A 20386-nucleotide genomic window follows, 5' to 3' on the forward strand; every position below is an offset into this window, starting at 1 on the left:
CTTTATGATGGAATTTGGTTATAGCGGATAGTCTCTTTATGGTTCCACTGCGGAGGTCAGTGAAATTTACAAGTTATTGAAATTGAAAAGCATTTGCTTCCATCACAGTTAACTCTATTGAGCAGTGACAAACAGTCTTTAGTATTTTTTAGCTTGCAGTAACAAAAGTACAACATTAGCTGTTAAAAATAACTTTATACACTCAGCAGGTTAGGCAAGTTAGTGTCTTTGGAAGGAGAAATGGAGTTAACTTTTAAAGATGATGTCCTTTCATCCTGAACTCCAGGTGGTTAGTTGGTCATGGGAATCTCACTTGGAGCAGGACAGGACACTGCCACCCCAAGCCCCAGACCTCCCATTTTGCTCTTAATCTCTGAATGTGGGAATCAGCAGCAGGGGTAGCAGTTATTGCCATACCCCAGCTTCTTTGGATAAGGTGGTGCTGGACGGCTCTGTGTGGTGAGGGACCACTAGGCTCTCAGTGACTGGGCTCCAGGATTCTGACTCTCAGTGACTGGGCTCTCAGTGAAGTGATGTCAATGGGGAAAAATCCTTACTCGGTTATAGCGGATAACCGGCAGTAAAGGACATCTTTCCCCCTCCTCCCCCCCACAAGAGTCTGTTATATCGAGGGCTTACAGTACTACAAATTTGAGGAAGGACATTCTTGCTATTGAGGGAGTGCAGCGTAGGTTCACAAGGTTAATTCCCGGGATGGCGGGACTGTCATATGCTGATAGAATGGAGCGGCTGGTCTTATATACTCAGGAATTTAGGATGAGAGGATATCTTATGGAAACATATAAGATTATTAAGGGTTTGGACACGCTAGAGGCAGGAAACTTTTTCCAGATGTTGGAAGAGTCCAGAACCAGGGGCCACAGTTTAAGAATAATGGATAAGCCATTTAGAACAGAGATGAGGAAAAACATTTTCACAGAGTGAGTTGTGAATCTGTGGAATTCTCTGCCTCAAAGGCAGTGGAGGCCAATTCTCTGGAGGCTTTCAAGAGAGAGTTAGATAGAGCTCTTAAAGATAGCAGAGGATATGGGGAGAAGGCAGGAACGGGGTACTGATTGTGGATGACCAGCCATGATCACATTGAATGGTGGTGCTGGTTCGAAGGGCCGAATGGCCTACTCCTGCACCTATTGTATATTGTCTATTACCAAAGTAAGTGCATTTAAACAACATTCATGACGACTAATGCCGTCCAGTGCAGTGTGTCCCTCTTCTTGAATACCCAACCTCAAACACTATTAAAACATTCCATCTCTCTCTGCCACTACCTTATTATGGTTGCATTATATATCATCTATAAGCTGCATTCTAGCAAATTCCTAAAACATCTTTGATTGCTTTTTCCAATCTGCAACCTATACCATTCAGAATGACAAAGACAGCGAACACATGGGAAAACTTCGATCCTGTCAGGTCTGAAGAAGGGTCTCGACCCAAAACCACATGCATTCCTTCTCTCCAGAGATGCTATGTTCCACTGAGTTACTCGTCTTTTGTGTCTATCTTTGATCTGTAATGAATGTTGGCTTTGCCAGTAATATCTATAAGGAAATAAAAATGTTCCTCTATGCTAATTATGCTTGTGCTTGTCTTTTTTTATCTGTTTGTTAGATTCTCCGTTAATATTAATTAATGAGTGGGAGGTGTTCAGGAAAAAAATCTACTTTTATTGACTGGAAGTGCAAGCGTAAATGTGGTTTAATTATGCACTGTATGAGCAAATGGTCTGAGGATGATGAGTCTTATAATAATCAATTGATTTAGAAGTTAAAGAAGCATGTGAGGGCATGGGAATGTAATGTAACAGTTTTGGGCCGGGTAAAAAAAGGGGCATGAGAGGAAGATTAGGCAGGAAACTTGGTAATACTTTATTTCTGAAAAGATTGTGTTGCTTTTCTTTTTTTGCAATCTTCTTTAAAGTGGGCAGGAGGTAATTCAAAATAATTATATACTGATATTGAGTTCCAGAACTGTCAAATGATTGATTGTATCAACAATTGGCTTACTCTTGGATATTCTCAAACTTGGAAATAAAAAATCTGTTCAATGTAAGCTTTCAATAACACTTCTGATTACCACTTGTAAAAAAATTGTTTCAGGATAACAGAATTAATATTTGCCTCGTATCTTAGTGCAATTCAAAGTTATCAATACCTCAGCCATTTTTTCAATTCCTTCGTGAAAGCAAAGCATAACAAAACCATCCTGAGTAGACTGCATATCCTTTGAGGCACTGCAGTGTATCACCACTCCATAAATAAACATTAAAGTTCTGATTAGAGAGCCTTAACATTTTTCTTATAACATAGGAGGAGGCCATATTCTCACAAGGCATCTATTCTGGCTCACAGAGCCAATTAATTTTACCTGCACCCTACAGTGCCCTTCATAATGATTGGGTCAAAGACCCATCATTTATTTATTTGCCTCTGTACTCCACAATTTGAGATTTGCAATAGAAAAAAAATCAAATGTGGTGGCCAACAGGAAGAAGAAGCAGCTAGTGAGAGGGGAGGGAGCGTGTCCTGTCGGTGGTGGCGGCCTGAAGAAATCACTGTCACCAGGAGCTATAACTTATGCTGCAACAAAAGATGCACCGACTAGACGGTGCGACAGCTGGTGAAGAAGGGCTCACGAGTGCAAACCATTGCCATTGGCACATAATAATAATAATACATTATACTTATGGGCGCCTTTCAAGGACTCTCAAGGACACCTTACAAAATTTAGTAAGCAGATTACAAAACATGTAAGAGGAATGAAACAAAACAAAAAACAAAAAAAAACAAGAAAAGGTTTTAAGGTGAAACGACACAAAGTGCTGGAATAACTCAGCAGGTCAGGCAGCATCTCTGGAGAACATGGATAGGTGACATTTGGGGTTGGGACCTTTTGGGACCCTGTCTGAAGAAGGGTCCTGACCCGAAACATCACTTATCAATGTTGTCCAGAGATGCTGTCAGACCTTCTGAGTTACTCCAGCACTTTATGTAATTGTATGTATTAAATAGCATCTGCAGTTCTTTGTTTCTACCTAATTTTAAGGTGATTCAGATGTGTAAAATTTGATATGCCTTTGGGTTTACAGAACGTAGCCCTTGACTGCATTTGACGGAATGGTGATACAATACAATACAATGCAATACCGTTTATTTGTCATTTGAACCTCACATGAAGTTCAAACGAAATTTGGTTTCTGCAGACATACAAGAAAAGAACCAAGACACACACCAACACAATCCACACAAACATCCATCACAGCGAATCTCCTCCTCACTGTGATGGAAGGCAAAGTCTTATCTCTCCCCTGCTCTCCATTCGTCTCCCGATGTCAAAGTCAAAGCCCCCGGTGGGCGCTAGAAAGTCCCGCGGCCACTTAAAGCCGCGCCGGGCGATTCAAGGCCCTGCTCCGGGTCCCGACACTGGAGCCCCCGGCGGGCGCTAGCAAGTCCCGCGGCTGTTTAAGTCGCGCCGGGCGATGTAAGGCCCCGCTCCAGGTCACCTTCAACCCCGCAATTCGGGCGGGAGAAGTCGCCGTTGCCGGTGCCACGCAAAGCAGTCTCCCACCGGGGACCCGCGAGCTTCCGGTGTCACCATCCACCGGAGTCGGGTCGCAGCCGGCCGCCACCGCAGCTCTCCATGCTCCGAAGCCAGCCAGCCCCATGATGGTAGGTCCGCAGCTCCGCCGGCTCCGCGACTTGAGCACCCAGCTCACTCCGGCTGGAGGCCGCTCCACGGCGCCAGGCCCCAACGACAACGGAGACCCGACAGCGAAAAGGTCGGGTCCCCGTACAGGGAAGAAATTTAAAAGTTTCCCCTACCCACCCCCCCGCCCCCCACACATACACAGTCAAAAACCCACAACAAACTATACCCTCAACAGGACAATTAAAAAAAAAAAGACAGACGGACTGCAGAGGCCGCTGCGACGTCGGTCGCGCCGCCCACCGGAACCCATTCAGCACATTCTTGAAGTACTGGAGGCCTTATGAGGAAGTCGATTCTACTTTCCTGCTAAATAAGGAACTGCCTAAATGACAAGATGGATTGATTATATAGAAACATAGAAACATAGAAAATAGGTGTAGGAGTAGGCCATTCGGCCCTTCGAGCCTGCACCGCCATTCAATATGATCATGGCTGATCATCCAACTCAGTATTCTGTACCTGCCTTCTCTCCATACCCCCTGATCCCTTTAGCCACAAGGGCCACACCTAACTCCCTCTTAAATATAGCCAATGAACTGGCCTCAACTACCTTCTGTGGCAGAGAATTCCACAGATTCACCACTCTCTGTGTGAAAAATGTTTTTCTCATCTCGGTCCTAAAGGATTTCCCCTCTATCCTCAAACTGTGACCACTTGTCCTGGACTTCCCCAACATCGGGAACAATCTTCCTGCACCTAGTCTGTCCAACCCCTTAAGAATTTTGTAAGTTTCTGTAAGATCCCCCCTTAATCTCCTAAATTCTCGCGAGTACAAGCCGAGTCTATCCAGTCTTTCTTCATATGAAAGTCCTGACATCCCAGGAATCAGTCTGGTGAACCTTCTCTGTACTCCCTCTATGGCCAGAATGTCTTTCCTCAGATTTGGAGACCAAAACTGTACGCAATACTCCAGGTGTGGTCTCACCAAGACCCTGTACAACTGCAGTAGAACCTCCCTGCTCCTATACTCAAATCCTTTTGCTATGAATGCTAACATACCATTGGCTTTCTTCACTGCCTGCTGCACCTGCATGCCTACTTTCAATGACTGGTGTACCATGACACCCAGGTCTCGTTGCATCTCCCCTTTTCCTAATCGGCCACCATTTAGTTAATAGTCTACTTTCCTGTTTTTGCCACCAAATTGGATAACCTCACATTTATCCACATTATACTGCATATGCCATGCATTTTCCCACTCACCCAGCCTATCCAAGTCACCTTGCAGCCTGCTAGCATCCTCCTCACAGCTAACACTGCCCCCCAGCTTCGTGTCATCCGCAAACTCGGAGATGTTGCATTCAATTCCCTCATCCAAATCATTCATATATATTGTAAATAGCTGGGGTCCCAGCACTGAGCCTTGCGGTACCCCACTAATCACTGCCTGCCATTCAGAAAAGGACCCGTTTACTCCCACTCTTTGCTTCCTGTTTGCCAGCCAGTTCTCTATCCACATCAATACTGAACCCCCAATACCGTGTGCTTTAAGTTTGTATACTAATCTCTTATGTGGGACCTTGTCGAAAGCCTTCTGAAAGTCTAGATATATCACATCCACTGGTTCTCCCTTATCCACTCTACTAGTTGCATCCTCAAAAAATTCTATAAGATTCGTCACACATGATTTACCTTTCGTAAATCCATGCTGACTTTGTCCAATGATTTCACCACTTTCCAAATGTGCTGCTATCCCATATTTAATAACTGACTCTAGCAGTTTCCCCACTACCGATGTTTGACTAACTGGTCTGTAATTACCCGTTTTCTCTCTCCCTCCCTTTTTAAAAAGTGGAGTTACATTAGCTACCCAATCCTCAGGAACTACTCCAGAATCTAAATAGTTTTGAAAAATGATCACTAATGCATCCACTATTTCTGGGGCTACTTCCTTAAGTACTCTGGGATGCAGCCTATCTGGCACTGGGGATTTATCGGCCTTTAATCCATTCAATTTACCTAACACCACTTCCCGGCTAAGCTGGATTTCACCCAGTTCCTCCATCTCATTTGACCCGCGGTCCCCTGCTATTTCCAGCTGATTATTTATGTCTTCCTTAGTGAAGACGGAACCAAAGTAGTTATTCAATTTGTCTGCCATGTCCTTGTTCCCCATGATCAATTCACCTGTTTCTGACTGCAAGGGACCTACATTTGTTTTAACTAATCTCTTTCTCTTCACATGTTGTACAGGGTCTTGGTGAGACCACACCTGGAGGATTGCGTACAGTTTTGGTCTCCAAATCTGAGGAAGGACATTATTGCCATAGAGGGAGTGCAGAGAAGGTTCACCAGACTGATTCCTGGGATGTCAGGACTGTCTTATGAAGAAAGACTGGATAGACTTGGTTTATACTCTCTAGAATTTAGGAGATTGAGAGGGGATCTTATAGAAACTTACAAAATTCTTAAGGGGTTGGACAGGCTAGATGCAGGAAGATTGCTCCCGAAGTTGGGGAAGTCCAGGACAAGGGGTCACAGCTTAAGGATAAGGGGGAAATCCTTTAAAACTGAGATGAGAAGAACTTTTTTCACACAGAGAGTGGTGAATCTCTGGAACTCTCTGCCACAGAGGGTAGTCGAGGCCAGTTCATTGGCTATATTTAAGAGCGAGTTAGATGTGGCTCTTGTGGCTAAGGGGATCAGAGGGTATGGAGAGAAGGCAGGTACGGGATACTGAGTTGGATGATCAGCCATGATCATATTGAATGGCGGTGCAGGCTCGAAGGGCCGAATGGCCTACTCCTGCACCTAATTTCTATGTTTCTATACCTATAAAAACTTTTGCAGTCAGTTTTTATGTTCCCTGCCAGTTTTCTTTCATAATCTATTTTCCCTTTCCTAATTAAGCCCTTTGTCCTCCTCCGCTGGACTCTGAATTTCTCCCAGTCCTCTGGTAGGCTGCTTTTTCTGGCTAATTTGTATGCTTCGTCTTTTGTTTTGATACTATCCCTGATTTCCCTTGTTATCCACGGATGCACTACCTTCCCTGATTTATTCTTTTGCCAAACTGGGATGAACAATTGTTGTAGTTCATCCATGCAGTCTTTAAATGCCTTCCATTGCATATCCACCGTCAACCCTTTAAGAATCAATAGCCAGTCAATCTTGGCCAATTCACGTCTCATACCCTCAAAGTTACCTTTCTTTAAGTTCAGGACCCTTGTTTCTGAATTAACAATGTCACTCTCCATCCTAATGAAGAACTCAACCATATAATGGTCACTCTTGCCCAATGGGCCATGCACAACAAGACTGCTAACTAACACTTCCTCATTACTCAATACCCAGTCTAGAATAGCCTGCTCTCTCGTTGGTTCCACTACATGTTGGTTTAGAAAACTATCCCGCATACATTCCAAGAAATCGTTCTAGTTTAAAGTCTCCGCAGTAGCCTTTGCAAATCTCCCCGCCAGGATATTGGGTTCAAGTGCAACCCATCCTTTTTGTACAGGTCACACCTTCCACAAAAGAGGTCCCAATGATCCAGAAACTTCAATCCCTGCCCTCTGCAACAGTCCTTCAGCCACGCATTTATCCTCCACCTCGCTCCATTCCTACTCTCACTGTCGCATGGCACATACTTCCTCAGCACCCCTGCCAATTTGATTCACCCAATCTATATGTAGATTGAAGTCACCCATTATAACTGTTTTACCTTTGTTGCACGCATTTCTAATTTCCTGTTTGATGCCATCCCCAACTCCACTACTACTGTTAGGTGGCCTGTACACAACACCCACTAGCGTTTTCTGGCCCTTAGTGTTTCGCAGCTCTATCCATATCGATTCCACATCCTCCAAGCTAATGTCCTTCCTTTCCATTGCGTTAATCTTCTCTCTAACCAGCAACGCTACCCCACCTCCTTTTCCTTTCTGTCTATCCCTCCTGAATATTGAATATCCTTGGATGTTCAGCTCCCAGCCTTAGACTTAGACTTAGATCTTAGACTTAGATCCTTTATTTGTCATTCAGACCTTTCGTTCTGAACGAAATGTCGTTGCCTGCAGCCATACATGTAATAATAAACAACAAAACACACAATAAACACAAATTAACATCCACCACAGTGAGTTCACCAGGCACCTCCTCACTGTGATGGAGGCAAAAATCTTAGGGTTACTGTCTCTTCCCTCCTCTTCTCCCTCTGCGCTGAGGCGATACCCCACCCGGCGATGGTAAGTTAGTCCCGCGGCTCACCGAGCTCCGCGAACGGGCCGGTTCAAGCTCCGCGGCCCGGGGTGGTCGAAGCTGCCGCCCTCCAGTCCAGCGGACGCAGCTGTTGCCGCGGGAGCTCCGGAAAACAGGCACCAGCCTGTGACCTGCGAGCTCCGACGATGTCGTCTACTGGCCCGCGGCCGAGCCCCGGATTCAGGTCGCTGCTGCCAAAATGCCGCCTCAGCCACCGGAGCAACGTCTCCACCCCGCGCCGGGACGCCCTCACAGGAGCGCCGTCTCAGCCCCGCGCCGGGCCGCCCCCACGGGAGCGCCGTTCCAGCCCCGAGCCGGGACGCCCTCACGGGAGCGCTCTTCCAGCCCCGAGCCGGGCTGCCTCACGGGAGCGCCGTTCCAGCCCCGAGTCAGGCCGCCCTCACGGGAGCGCCGTCCCAGCCTTCAAGTCGTGCCGCTGCCACCGGAGCGTCACAGCCCCGCGCCGGGCCACCCTCACCGGAGCGCCGAGTCGTGCTGCTGCCCGAACGCCACCACAGCTCGAAGACGGCACAGTTGGTGAGTCCTGGCTGGCTCTACCTCCAGAGCCTCGAGGTCGGTCGCAGGTTGGAAGCTACCAGCTCCGCCATTAGAGGCAGAGAAGGGGGATACGACAAGAAAAAGACGCAATCCCCCGAAGGGAGAGACAGAAAGCCCTTTACAGCTCCCCCCCCCCCCACACATAACACAACCTAATAACCAAAAATTTAACTAAACAAGACAAAAAAAACAACACAAAAAAGTAAAAACAGACGGACTGCAGGTGAGCCGCAGCCGTTCAACAGCGCCGCCGCCTGGAGCCATGTCTCCGTAATCCCAAATATATCATAATCATTAATAGCTATCTACACATTCAACTCATCCACCTTATTACGAATGCTCCTTGCATTGAGACACAGAGCCTTCAGGCTTGTTTTTACAACGCTCTTACCCCTTATACAATTATGTTGAAAAGTGGCCCTTTTTGATTTTTGCCCTGGATTTGTCTGCCTGCCCCTTTTACTTTTCACCTTGCTACCTATTGCTTCTACTCTCATTTTACACCCCTCTGTCTCTCTGCTCACACATTTAAGAACCCCACCACCTCTTATTCTCTGTTTATTATTTTTTTCTTCTTTCCCCCCTACATGTTGGGTCTGAGTGCTTCCCTTCTCTGCCTCCTGCCTCACACACTGTCTACTAGCTTTCTCTATTTGAGTCCCTCCCCCCAACCGTTCTAGTTTAAAGTCTCTGCAGTAGCCTTTGCAAATCTCCCCGCCAGGATATTGGGTTCAAATGCAACCCGTCCTTTTTGTACAGGTCACACCTTCCACAAAAGACGTCCCAATGATCCAGAAACTTGAATCCCTGCCCTCTGCACCAGTCCTTCAGCCACGCATTTATCCTCCACCTCGCTCCACCTCACTGTCGCGTGGCACAGGCAGTAATCCCGAGATTGTTACCTTTGCGGTCCTTCTCCTTAACTCTCCTCTTAACTCCCTAAATTCTCCTTTCAGGACCTTCTCTTTTTCTACCTATGTCATTAGTACCTATATGTACCACGACCTCGGGCTCCTCTCCCTCCCATTTCAGGATATCTTGGACACGTTCAGCCACATCCCAGACCCTGGCACCAGGGAGGCAAACTACCATCCGGGTCTCCCGACTACGTCCACAGAATCGCCTGTCTGACCCCCTAACTATAGAGTCCCCTATTACTAATGCCCTCCTCTTCTTTTCCTTACCCTTCTGGGCAACAGGCCGGTCTCTGTACCGGAGGCCCGGCCGCTGTTGCTACCCCCAGGTCTGCTGTGCCCCCTAACAGTGCTCAAACAGGAATACTTATTGTCAAGGTATACAGCCACCGGGGTACTCTCTAGTCCCTGCCTCTGCCCCTTGCCCCTCCTAACTGTGACCATTACCTCCTGTGGTCTTGGAGTGACTACCTCTCTGTAACTCCTCTCTATGACTTCTTCGCTCTCCCTGACCAGACGGAGGTCATTGAGCTGCTGCTCCAGGTTCCTAATACGGTCCCTTAGGAGCCCCATCTCGACGCACCTGGCGCAGATGTTCACGTCTGGAAGGTTATCAGATTCCTTGACCTCCCACATCTGACATCCAGAACAGTAAACTGCCCTGGCCGTCATTCTCCCCCCTTACCTAGGATACAATACAATACAAAGTACAATACAATACAAAGTACAATACTATACAAACTGCTGGAAGAAATCAGCAGGGATCTCACAATCAGCTGCTCCCCCTTGTCCGCTTCCACCAATCAACGGCTTCCTCAAGCCCACTGGTTTTGAAATGTGAACGGGACATTGGAACGTTTCAGATTTGGGTACTTCTCCCTCTGCGACCGCTCCAACGGCTCTCGGACCTCTGCAAAAAACAAGCCACGCGCTTCGGGTTTTATCCCTACCGCTCAGGTGTTGCTCCTCCCTCTGCGACCGCTCCAACGGCGCTCGGGCCTCTGTCCTTCAGCATATAAAAGGCATGCTCAATTGGGTTCAGATTGGGTGATTGACTTGGCCACTCAAGAATTTACCATTTTTTAGTTTTGAAAAATAATATATTTCCACAGCAGATGGTATGAGTTTTCTAAGGGAGCTTAGAAAGGTTTCTGCTATCCTTCCCATCATTTTATAAGGATTGATCTGCTTGTATAAATAGAATTTACAACTAAGCATGAACGGAATAGCTGTATATAGAATTAAAATTATCACAGGTCGAATTCCATGAATTTAAAAGAAAGTCAATAGTATCACCAGCACCTTTTCAAAAAGCAAAATTCAATGCAATTCTGCTCTGAAATTATGTTCTAACTTGTTATTCGCAAGCCAAAGTACTGACAATCAATTTACAGCATGCTTGCAAAGCCACTAATGTACAATGCTAATGTTATCTGCTGTGTCTTAGGATCAGTCTGATGTAACATTGAAGCATCATAATCTACACTAATGGACAATAAGACAAGAAACCTAATGTAATAAGTTATTTGGTTTATGTGACATTTTTACAACAGTGAGCACAGATGCTTGACTGTAGCTGACAAAACCTTCCAACTGTGGCCTGGAAAACTGAGCAAGGTGGCACCCCAAAGCATGTAGCATTTGATTATCAGCTGGTGTATATTAGTATTATTCTCTATTCAAGGAGGTTTTCAATAAATGATGCCAAAAAGCTATAATTGTTCTGGAAATTTGGCTTGTCAACGAGTGTACAAACAAAAATCTTGGCAGTCATTATAGGACTTTTGACGGTGAAGATTGCAGCTAGTCCAATAACACCTCATAAAGTGTAGATCAAGTTTCCTAAGCCTTTGAAGATGCATGTCTAATTATGTTTGGAAATGTTGATTGAGAGATATAAATTGGCCAAAGACCTGGAGCTATTTTTTTTGCTTTGTTTCAAACTAATGTTCACAGGTGGAATCTTATGAATTTAGAAGAAGGCTGACAGTATCAATAGCACATTTAGAAAAAGCAACATTCAATGTAATTCTGTTCTGAAGTTATATGCCAATTAATTCTACTCGATCCAATTGTAGTCACAATCAATTTACAGCATTCAATCAATTTACAGATTGCTCTAAACTTTTCCCAGCCATGCACTTATCCAAATGTCTTTTAAATATTGTTATTGTACCTGCATCATTTATCTCCTCTGGCAGCTCATTTCATATACCCATCACCTTCTGTGTGAAAAAGTTGCCCCTCGGGTTCCTATTATATCTTTCCCCTCTTGCCTTAAACCTACAGTGCCGTCCATGATTTTTGGGACAAAGACCCATCATTTATATATTTGCCTCGGTACTCCACAATTTCAAATTTGTAATAGAAAAAAATCACATGTGGTTAAAGTGCACATTGTCAGATTTTAATAAAGGCCATTTTTATACATTTTCGTTTCAACATATAGAAATTACAGCAGTGTTTATACATAGTCCCCCCATTTCAGGGCACCATAATGTTTGGGACACAGTAATGTCATGTAAATGAAAGTAGTCATGTTTAATATTTTGTGGCATATCCTTTGCATGCGTTGACTGCTTGAAGTCTGCGATTCATGAACATCACCAGTTGCTGGGTGTCTTCTCTAGTGATGCTCTGCCAGACCTGTATTGCAGCCATCTTTAGCTTATGTTTGTTTTGGGAGCTAGTCCCCTTCAATTTTCTCTTCAGCATATAAAAGGCATGCTCAATTGGGTTCAGATTGGGTGATTGACTTGGCCACTCAAGAATTGACCATTTTTTAGTTTGAAAAAATCATTTGTGGCTTTAGCTGTATGTTTGGGATGATTGTCTTGCTGTAGAATTAACCGCCGGCTAATGAGTTTTGAGGCATTTGTTTGAACTTGAGCAGATAAGGTGTCTATACCCTTCAGAATTCATTATGTTTGACTATCAGCAGTTGTATCATCAATGAAGAAAAGTGAGCCTGTACCTTCAGCAGCCATACATGCCCAGGCCATACCACCTCCACCACCTCTGTATTTCTGTTCATGAAGTCTTCTGCGGACAGTGATCATTGACAAATCCACACCTGACTCCTGAAAAGTGTTTCTGATCTGTCAGACAGGTGTTTGGGGATTTTTCTTTATTATAGAGAGAATTCTTCTGTCATCAGCTGTGGAGGTCTTCCTTGGCTTGCCAGTCCCTTTGCGATTAGTAAGCACACCAGTGCTCTCATTCTTCTTAATGATGTTCCAAACAGTTGATTTTCGTAAGCCTGAGGTTTGGCTGATGTCTCTTAACAGTTTTATTCTTGTATCTCAGTATCATAATGGCTTCTTTGACTTTCATTGGCACAACTTTGGTCCTCATGTTGATAAACAGCAATAAAAGTTTCCAAAGGTGATGGAAAGACTGGAGGAAAGACTAGGTGCTGAGACCTCTCTTATACCTGCATTAAGGAGGCAATTAAACATACCTGAGCAATTACAAATACCTGTGAAGCCATGTGGCCCAAACATTATGGTGCCCTGAAATGGGGGGACTATGTATAAACACAGCTGTAATTTCTACATGGTGAAACCACAATGTATAAAATTACCTTTTGATAAAATCTGACAATGTACAATTTAACCACATGCGATTTTTCTCTATTACAAATCTCAAATTGTGGAGGAGACTGTATGTCCTCTGGTTCTTGATTCCTTTACTCTTGGTAAAAGACTGTGCAATTTAACTTATTTATTAACTTCATGACTTTATACACCTCTATAAGAACATCCCTTGGCCTCCTATGCTCCAAGGAATAAAGTCTCAGCCGGCTTAACCTCTCCCTATTACTCAACATCCTTATAAATCTTATCTGCACCTTTTCCAGCTAAAAATAATCTTTCCTACTGTAGAGTGACCAAAACCGAACACAATACTCCGTGCGGCCTCACCAACATTTTGTACAGCTATAATATAATGTCCTAACCTTTATACTCAATTCTCTGACTGATGAAGGCCAATGTGTCAACAGCCTTCTTGACCATCTAGTGGTGTACCTCAGGGATCAGTGCTTAGCCTGTTGCTGTTTGTGGTTGATATCAACAATTTGAATGAGAGCGTAGAAGGCATGATTAATAAGTTTGCACATGGCACCAAAATGGGTGGTATCATAGATAGCAAAGATGGTTATCAAAAATTACACCAGGATTATGATCAGTTGGGCAAGTAGGCTGAGGAAGGGTAGATGCAGTTTAATGCAGATAAGTGTGAGGTGTTGCATTTTGGGAAGTCAATCCAGGACAGGACCTTCACAAGCACAGGGCCCTGGAGAGTGTTGTAGAGCAGGGGATCTAAGAGTGTAGGTACTTCGTTCCTTGAAAATTGGATCACAGATGGATATGATGGTCAAGAAGGCTTTTGGTACATTGGCCTTCATCAATCAGTGCAATGAGTTTAGAAGTCGGGATGTTACAGTTGTACAAGACAGTTGGTGTGGCTGCATTTGGAGTATTGTGTACAGTTTTGGTCATCCTACAATAGGAATGATTTTGTTAAGCTGGAAAGAATGCATAGAAGATTTACGAGGTTTCCAATACTTGAGTGCCTGGGCTTTAGGGAGAGCTTGGTCAGACTAGGTCTTTATTTTTTGGAATGCAGGAGGCTACAGTGTGATCTTATAGTGGAGGATAAAATCATGGGGAATAGGGTGATTTTTTTTCCCAGAGAAGGGAATCAATAACCAGAGGATGTAGTTTTAAAGTGAGAGGGAAAATATTTAATCGGAACTTTTTCTCACATAGAACGGTGGATTTGTGGAATGAGCTGCCCGAGGAGGTAGTTGAGACAGGTATTATAAAAATATTTAAAAGACATGTGGGCAGGTACTTGTATAGGAAGGGTTTTGAGTGATATGGGACAAATGCGGGTTGGTGTAAATGGGGCATCCTGTTCGACATGAGCAGGTTGTGCTAAAGGGCCTGTGCTCTATGACTCCCCTGGATCCTATCATCTGCTGTGTTTGGCTTCCCAAAATGCAACACTTACTCTTATTATCCTTTCTAACTATAAAACTCTGATCTTGTATATGTGTGTGTGTATTTGTATGTGTATAATCACATCTTCTCAAAAAAACGACGCGCAAATGGTAACATTTTTACATATTCCGATAGAGATTTATCCCATGAAGTCAAAAATCACCTTTACTGAAAAATTCATGCATTATTTCTCGAGTTATTCATCAAAATGTTCAAAAATCTGAAATAACTTAGAAAATAAAACCGGCTGGCTTTGGCTGATGATGTGATGACGTCACAATGGGTCTGCACACTGTGTTTTCCACGCGCTGCGATTGACGTCACCTGGTCGGCCGCTGCCCGGGGCCACCCGCTGCAGCCCGCCGCCTCGCTCGGGGTCCTCGGGTCCATGACCGCCCGTCTTCCCACGGCCTCCCTCGAGTCCACGTCTTCCCGCAGCCTTCTCCCTGTCTCTGCCCTCTCCCTGTCTCAAAAAGACGGCGCAAAGCGGAAACCCCAGCTCCAAAAGGCAGCTGACACCCGGAAACCCCAGCTCCAAAAGGCAGCAAGCTCCGCTCTGCCTGTCTCTGCCCTCTCACTGTCTCTGCCCTCTCCCTGTCTCTGCCCTCTCCCTGTCTCTGACCTCTCCCTGCCTCTGCCCTCACCCTGTTTCTGCCCTCTCTCTCTCTGCCCTCTCTCTCTCTGCCCTCTCTCTCATGCTCACTCTACCCAATGCCACCTATTTTAATGTCATCTGCAAACTTAATAATCCTACCTTTTAAACTTATATACTTTTAAAATCTCTAATTCAATACTCTCGGGCTCAAACAAATGCAAAATATTCCTAATGATGGAAATCAGTAATGAACCGGGAATATATATTCATGATATATACATGACAGTCAAGTGCTTTTATTACTTACTATGACAGGAAGAGCCCATAGACCCTAATGAGTCCCTGCTGACTCACAAACAGAACAGTTCCAATAGAAGTATATGGCCTCTTTTTTTCTTTGTAACATGTCTTTTATCACATTCCCATCAACCTGCCTTTGATTTTTTTTGCTCTCGACCTGCACCACAGTGGTCAATTAACCTACCAGCACCTAACTGGGCATATCTGTCAGACCTGTGAGGAAACCAAAGCACCTGGGATAAACCTATGCAGTTCAAGGAAGAACTTGCAAACTGCTCACAGACGGCACCCAAGGGCAGGATCAAACCTGAATCCCAGGAGCTGTGAGGCAGCAGGAATTGTTATTTTAATTTACGGTATTCTGATCAGTGATTTGTTATACAACTTCAACACTTTGAAGTATTACCAACTCTGGAGTGCTGGTCTTTTTGTCTGTCTTAATTTATGTGGTTGAGATTTTGTTCAGTTGTTCCAGAGGTGGCAAATTCTTTGAATCATTGTGTATACTTAAGTGTATACACAATTGATAGCAGAGGAAAGAAAAACTGACCTATTATGTACTTAAGAGGTGATAAATTGTCCACTCAGAAAATATAAACATTGCAATTCTAGGTTATTGACTGTAATGGTCTCTGCTCACCTACCTGTTTTTGGACATTTATGCCATGCAATTATTTCTTCCAACCTTTTATTTTCTAGCCTAGACACAAATTGCAGCAGAAAGTGAACATAACCTTTCTCCAACAAAATCAATCAAATGTTTGATTTTTTATTTAACAATAAAAACACTGAAAATGCATTTCATTTGTGCAAATGGAATTAAGAGGAGAATGGCAGCAATCCTTTAGTTCATTGTGAAATAACCTTTGCTTATTCTTGATCAAGATTTAACTATTATACATTGGTGAAAATACTCATGCAAGTATTAAAATAATTGCTGACTCCTGATGTGAACTGCCTAAAGTGGCTTTTTCACGGGGCGACTTGACGCAAGATGTAACCAGAGTGAAGTGGTCGTGGTCTAGCACGATATCACACGATATAACGGGGGGTAGATAAAGAGTTCCCACGGTACTCGGCATTTCTGTTATTTGTGCAAGTGACTTGTCCGTCTCCCGAGCTTTCCCGTTAAATCTTGAATGAACATTGTGAAATGTTGTTAAATCATCACGTGGCACAAATTATGTCACTTTTTTTTCACACACTAAATATCCTCCCTTGGTTGAATTGGCTCATTTGGAGACATGTTTTACTGTGTATGTGGGAGACACAAATGGACTGAGCACAGTACCTCAGTCTTACTGTGTGTGGGAGAGGGGGAGAAAGAGACGTACACTCACAGAGGCAGAGTCTCTCAGCCTGTGTAAGAGGGAGGGAGAGAGAGAGAGAGGCACACACAAGGTGGATGTGAAATCTCACCTGCCTGTTTCAGTGACAGACACCCGCCGCCAGTAAATGAAGACACCCCCATCTGTCTCCCCCTCCTCTCCCTCGACTCCCCCACCTTTCCCTCCCAACTCCAGTCCCGTCCCGACCCCCTGGGAAACTGAATAGAGCAACAATCAACTGCTGCCTGTGTGCTGATATGACAATAAAGGTTTACTTTACTTTACTTTACTGAGTTAAAGAGTTCCCACGGTAGACTGTAAAACTGGGACCCTGGTTCTGGACTCCCCCAACATCGGGAACATTCTTCCTGCATCTAGCCTGTCCAATCCCGTAGATACTGATTAGACCGGTATCTATTTATTTACTTTATTAATGATTTCAATTAAATATTGGGAACATCAGGCCGCAAACGTTATTTCTTGAGTGTTAGTGCTGGACTTTGACTCGACCTTCCTAGTTAGCCGGCGCCTGAGACTGAGCCAAGCAATGTCCAGACCTGACTTCAACACAAAGTGATGGAGGAACTCAAAGGGTCAGGCTCGTCCAACGCTCTGTGTTTTGCTCGTGATTCCTGCATCTGCAGTTCCTCGTGTCTACAGACCAGAGTTGCCACTTGACTCCGAGATGACCATCACAGAGCATACGGAAGATAGACACGAAATGCAGGAGTAACACAGCGGGACGGGCAGCATCTCTGGAGAGAAGGAATGTGTGACGTTTCGGTTCGAGACCCTTCTTCAGAGTCTCGTCCCGAAACGTCACCCATTCCTTTTATCCAGATGCTGCCCGTCCAGTATTTTATGTCTGTCTCCAGTATTACTGTGTCTATCATCGGCGCAAACCAACATCTACAGTTCTTCCCGACACATTAGAGGATACCGTCTCGCCATCACTCGGATTACCCGCTTCATTTCAATAACGTTGCCACCTCTCTTTACTTTGCTTACTGAAGCCTGGTCCTTGTCACACCCAGTGCTCTATCGCCCAGCCTCTCATCTTTCAATCGGGTTCGGCCAGGAAGGAACTGCAGATGCTGGATTAAAACGAAGATAGACACAACCTGTAGCTCAGCGGGACAGGCAGCATATCAGAAGGGTCTCGACCCGAAATGTCACCCATTCCTTCTCCCCAGAGATGCTGCATGTTGCGCTGAGTTCCTCCATTTTGTGTCTACCTTGGGTTTATCCAGGATCTCCCCGTTGATGTCCTAACTCGCTTTGGTTTGTTATTATTGTCTCATATCGAGAATCAGCAGATACAGGTTTAGGTTCAGGGGGAATGAGAGCCTAAAGGGTAACTATTTTACGCAAAGGGTGGTGGGTGTATGGAATTAGCTATCCGTTAAGGTAGTTTAGGCAGGTACTGTCGCAATGTTTAAGACGCATTAGACTGAAGCATGGATAGGATAGATTTAGATGGTTATGGGCCAAACGTGGGCAAGTGGGACTAGTGTAGATGGGACATATTGGTCGGTGTGGGCAAGTCGGGTCGAAGGGCCTGTTTCTACGCTGTATGATTCTATGCAGGGAATAAACTTTTGTTTGCGTGCTATACAATCATATCAGATAATGCTATACATGAATATAACCAAGCCACGTACAGTCTGAAGAAGGGCCTCGACCTGAAACGTCACCCGTTCCTTCTCTTTAGAGATGCTGCGTGTCCCGTTGAGTTACTCCAGCATTTTGAACCGTCGAGTTACTCCAGCATTCTCTTTAAACCGGCATCTGCTGTTCCTTCCGACACATGCACAAGAACACCAGGTAGAGCGAAGAGGAAAATAACAGAGTTCAGAATATATGTTTCCAGGGGGAAAAAGTCCAATGTCCGCATTGAGGTAGGTTGGTAGGTCGGGTCAGTGCCGAAACGAATGGAAGGAAGAACCGTTCTGAAGCCGGATAAGAATAGGTGGTCGGCGCGGACTCGGTGGGCCGAAGGGCCTGTTTCCGCGCTATATCTCTAAAATCTGAAGTTAGGTAATGTCTAAAGGAACTGCAGATGCTTGTTAATACGCACAAAAGGACACAAAATGTTGGTGTAACTCAGCAGGTAAGTCAGATCTGGGAAGAAAAACATAAAAAGCTGGAGTAAGTCAGCGGGTCAGGCAGCATCTCTGGAGAAAAAGAATAGGTGGCGATTCGAATCGGAACCCTTCTTGAGACATCCTAATCGGAATTGAGTCTGAAGATGTGTCTCATCCCGAAACATCAGCTATTTTTCTCCAGAGATGCTGCTTGACTCGCTGAGTTACTCCAGCTTTTTGTGTCTGTCTTTGGTTTAAACCAGCATGTGCAGTTCACTCCTTACACGGGTCTCTGGAGAACATTGATTGGTAGCGTTCCGGACCCTGCTTCGGAAAGGCATCGATCGCTAGTCGGCGAGGACTCCGAGCTGTATCTCTCAAAGAAGTACGTGTGAAAAATTTCTCACGGACCATAAAAATGCGGGACCTTTCAGTAAAGTCCCTTTTAAAGTCCCTTTTACAGATTATAGTTATTTTCTTGAATCTCATTAACATAACTCATGAATAAGTTGATGTCCATATGCGGATGCAAATCTTTATTTTTTAAATTCAATCCCACAGAAGACAATTTTTACTCACCTTCTGTCCCCTCTGTCCAGCTTCCGGGTTCACCGTTCGCAGGAGTTCCCACAGTAACCGCAAGAGTCAATACGGATATCGCACTGGCCACTACGTTCATATAATGTTGCAATGCTCAACTACAAGTGTACAAGTCACTCTTGGAGAAATTCAAACTTGCTTGAATTTTCTCCCGAGTCACCAAGTTACACGATTACCTGCCGTTAGCGCCACGGTGGTCCACGGTGGTCCACGAATGCCGTACTGTTATCGCACGAGGTTCCCATGATGTTAAACTCTGGTTAACTCTTGCGTCAAGTCGCCCCGTGAAAAAGCCCCATAAGCACAGTGGTCATTTGCTATTGGAATTACGTGAATTACACAAAGATAAACTTTATAGTTTACTGGCAGTGATGCATAGAACATTACGTTACATTTCACATCAAGAATGCCTATCGCTCTATCCCTCGCCCTCACTTCGGTAAATCCGACCATACCGCGGTGCTGCTTCTTCCTGCCTACATGCAGCAATTAAAGAGCGCACCCCCAGAGGTGAGAACAGTACAGAGCTGGTCGGGGGGGGGGGGGGGGGGGGGGGGGGCAGAGGAACAACTACAGGACTGTTTGAAGTCTGTAGACTGGGCAATGTTCAAGGACTCGGCAATGGACTTGAACGAATACACCACAGTCGTTACAGACTTCATTAAGAAATGTGTGGTGGACTGCATCCCCACAAAAACCTTCCAAGTGTTTCCCAATCAGAAACCTTGGATGAACTTTGAGATCCGCACTCTTCTGAAGACCAGACACCGGGCATTCATGTCTGATGATACAGTGGCCTACAAGAAGTCCAGATACGACCTTGATAAGGCCATCAAAAAGGCCAAAAGGGACTTCTGCTCCAAACTGGAGGATGAGACAGATGTTCGGCAGCTGTGGCGGGGCCTGAATGCAATCACCTACAAGGCGAAACCAGGTGGCAGCTCGAATGTCGGCGAAACATCACTCCCTGATGAACTCAATGCGTTTTTCGCACGCTTTGATAGGGAGAACATCGATGTGCCATCCCGAACCCCCATTCGCTGTGATGGTATTTCGGTCTCAGTCACAGAGGCCGACGTCA

The sequence above is a fragment of the Amblyraja radiata genome, chromosome 2 (genome assembly GCF_010909765.2).
Source record: "Amblyraja radiata isolate CabotCenter1 chromosome 2, sAmbRad1.1.pri, whole genome shotgun sequence".
In the NCBI taxonomy this organism is placed as follows: Eukaryota; Metazoa; Chordata; class Chondrichthyes; order Rajiformes; family Rajidae; genus Amblyraja; species Amblyraja radiata.